At 32.8% G+C, this 3,110-nt stretch overlaps 1 long non-coding RNA gene across 1 annotated transcript; it reads right to left on the bottom strand.

Moving 5' to 3' along the window:
• Positions 1–1,735: 1,735 nt before the first annotated feature.
• On the bottom strand, positions 1,736–2,942 carry LOC111384531. Its single transcript, XR_002700925.1, has 2 exons — positions 2,260–2,942; positions 1,736–1,921 (listed from the first exon to the last, which is right to left on the bottom strand). It is a non-coding gene; the product is annotated as an uncharacterized LOC111384531 (long non-coding RNA).
• Between the last annotated feature and the right edge of the window lie 168 nt (positions 2,943–3,110).

Consider the following 3,110-nt stretch of genomic DNA (forward strand, 5'->3'; position numbering starts at 1 on the left):
CCGATTAAAACATTGAAATCAATTTAAAAAAGACACAAGTAAAAAAATAAGTGACACAACCACCGTCCCTCCTTTTTCTTCGTTCACCACCATGCATCTTAAGTTAGTTTATTGACAAAACACCAATCAAAACGTCAAGCATTTTTAAGTTAATTTACTGCCATCATTATCTACCAGCTCAGTCAACCCATTAATAATATAAAAAATTTTGAAATTAAAAAATATTGTACAAAGTTAAGAATGACATACAATGTCCATGGTCTTACAAGAAATTACTTGCCCGTCCCTACCATCGTTATATTGCAAGTTTGCTCACATTCATATTAATATAACATAAGACTAAAGTTTATGATGATAGAGGACACAGAAAAAGGTCGACTATCATAACCAGAAGTTTCATTCTTCATCCAAGTCAAGTTCGCCAATCGTTGTCTCCTCTTATTGAAAACAACTCTGAAAGACTTGTTCTCCTCAAGCCGTCAAAAATACCACAGTGGACAAATCCTCAGAGGCTCAAACAGTTGAACAAATGCAATACCAAACCCTCAAACGGATCATTGAGCGAATCTTGCCTCAAATGAAATTCAAAATAAAGAAGCAGAACCAGGGGTGAATCCAGGAACTTGAGTCAGCATGGACGGCCGTTGACCATCTACTGTCGGCCGCAATAAAATATTAAGAGTCCTTTTGATACTTTTTTTTTTTTTGCAAAAAATGCATTTTGGAATAATGATTTGATGGAAAACGTGTGACTAAAAATAAAGAAAAGTTTTGAATTTGCGTGTAATATTATTTTATTGAATAATGTATGGATGAAAAAAAATATATATATATATATATTTTGAAAAAAAAATGGGAATCGAACAAGGTCTAAAATATAAATATAATAATCATTTTGTTTAAACTGAACATATATAATTTTGTTATAAGAATAAACAGAACTAATTAAATGACATTGTTGCCAAGATTTGTATAATTCAAAGGAATAGTGCAAATTTGAATCTTTAAAATTTTTTGCAATAAACCAGTCAAAACTTAACAAATATTATTTTGTTAAATTTCATGTCACAATTCAAAGGTACCATAATGGTTAAGGTAAAAACAATTCTTACTTGAGATCACAAGTTTGAATCTTCATTATCTCTTCCTATTGCATTTTGGTAAAAATTATAGAATAAAAATAATACATAACAAACCATTGACAAAGGATTTGAACCCAAGACATCAAGTTTGTTCACGTCAGTTCTCACCAACTGAGCTACAAGGAATTTTTGAAGATAAAACCAATTATCAGAAATATAAGGTAAAAAATAATCTATGGTTAAAAAAAAAAATAAAAAAAATTCCCAACGGATCCAGCTAGGGCGGCTGCTCTAGTTGGCCACCACTTGGATCCGCCACTGAGCACAATACATAGAATTGATACGAGTACCCTATCAAGAAATAGTACAATTGAACTAAAAACGAAGGCATGCACATCCTAAGTGATCGTCAATATTTTAGTGGTTGCTATTTACTTCTATTGCTCAACATAATGCATCACAAATCATGATGATGGAGATTAGTAATGCAATCATGTGTCGGCAGTCATTGGCATAGCAACCCATATTTGTGTTTCTCGATGGAACAACCAACATAAAGGAAAGCTAACACACTGTATTTCCACATATAACGAACTTAGTTATCATCATAAATTGATATTATTTTCTTATCAAATGGAAGTGAAAGCAAAGTAAAACACAAAATCAGTGTGCAGCTTTTATCCTTTAGGTGATGAATAAACTAGGAATCCACAATGTAGAGATAAAATCTAAATATTGAAAAACAAATCGGAAATAAATCTTACAAGAATGGTGTGGCAACAACATTGATGAATCCAACTCCAAACAAAAATAGCTCCACCGATCCATATATACACCACCTGAGGTGCAGAAAAAAATTCAAATGTCCCCACTAATCAAATTCAACAACTTGCACTCTATCTTCCCCTTCGATGCAACTAAATGGGCCACAAATTTGAAAACAAATCAACACAAACTGGTCCAAAATCAAGAAACACAAACAGAGACAATAGAGATAGCAATGGAGAGAAGAAGAATGCGTCGAAAAAGCAAAACGGAGATTTGGTGATAGGAGTTTTGGCCTGATTTATGGCTTCTGGTTTGAGGCTTTCTAAGGTTTTGGTTTGGGGTATTGAGTGCATTATTTAGGGGTTGTTTTTCAATTTGTCATTTTTGGAGGGTGGTGGGCCTAAATTACCTGTATTTGGAAATTGGAGAGTATAGTAGTGGATCTACTGTACTTCATTTGCCTTGTTTCAGTGCGCCTCATTCTCTCTCTACTTTGTTTCCCTCCATTTCAATCCCTTACCGGCCCTTCAAGCCTCTCTATCTCGCTCTATACACACGCGTATATATACATACTCTTCACCACCATAGAAATACATACTAAATTCGTGTGAAGATCCGGTTGAAATTTGATGTGATGGGGAAATGAAGCATGGCGCTCTCTGCCTCTTTCGCACCCAATCAACTTTCTCAGGTTCTTATCTCTCTAATATACGATTTTTGTGTGCATCGCACAGATATTTCAGTTTTTTTTTCATGATTTTCGCGGCTTCAATTTGTGGTCTATATTAACAATAAATATTTTTGGGCGTGTTTTTCAATTTCATGATTTTTTTATTGACTATATTTTATTAATAACTGAAATTTTAATTATATTGATGTTTAATGTTTCAGCTTTGAAGATAATTGTTTTTGAAAATGAATTATTCACAATTCTTTGATTAATTTTGGACTCACTAAATTACTAATACAAAATGAATAAATATACAGAAAGATGCAGTTTTTCTAGTATCTATATAACAACTTGAGAAAATTACGTGGAGACATCTTTTTTAAGTTTCAACTTCAAAAATCATGTTTTAAGGTTTGTTTATGCAAAAATCAGGTGATAATTTAACTTTTTAATATTAAATAATAATATGATAAAATTTAATTAATATACCAACCCCCAAATTAAAATTTCGCTGAAATCCTCTCTCTCTCTCCCCATTGGCGCTACACTACGATGGACAGCACCATCGTGTGCAACGATGAAGAGCGCCC

Source organism: Olea europaea, unplaced genomic scaffold, assembly GCF_002742605.1.
Source record: "Olea europaea var. sylvestris unplaced genomic scaffold, O_europaea_v1 scaffold2932, whole genome shotgun sequence".
Classification (NCBI taxonomy): domain Eukaryota; kingdom Viridiplantae; phylum Streptophyta; class Magnoliopsida; order Lamiales; family Oleaceae; genus Olea; species Olea europaea.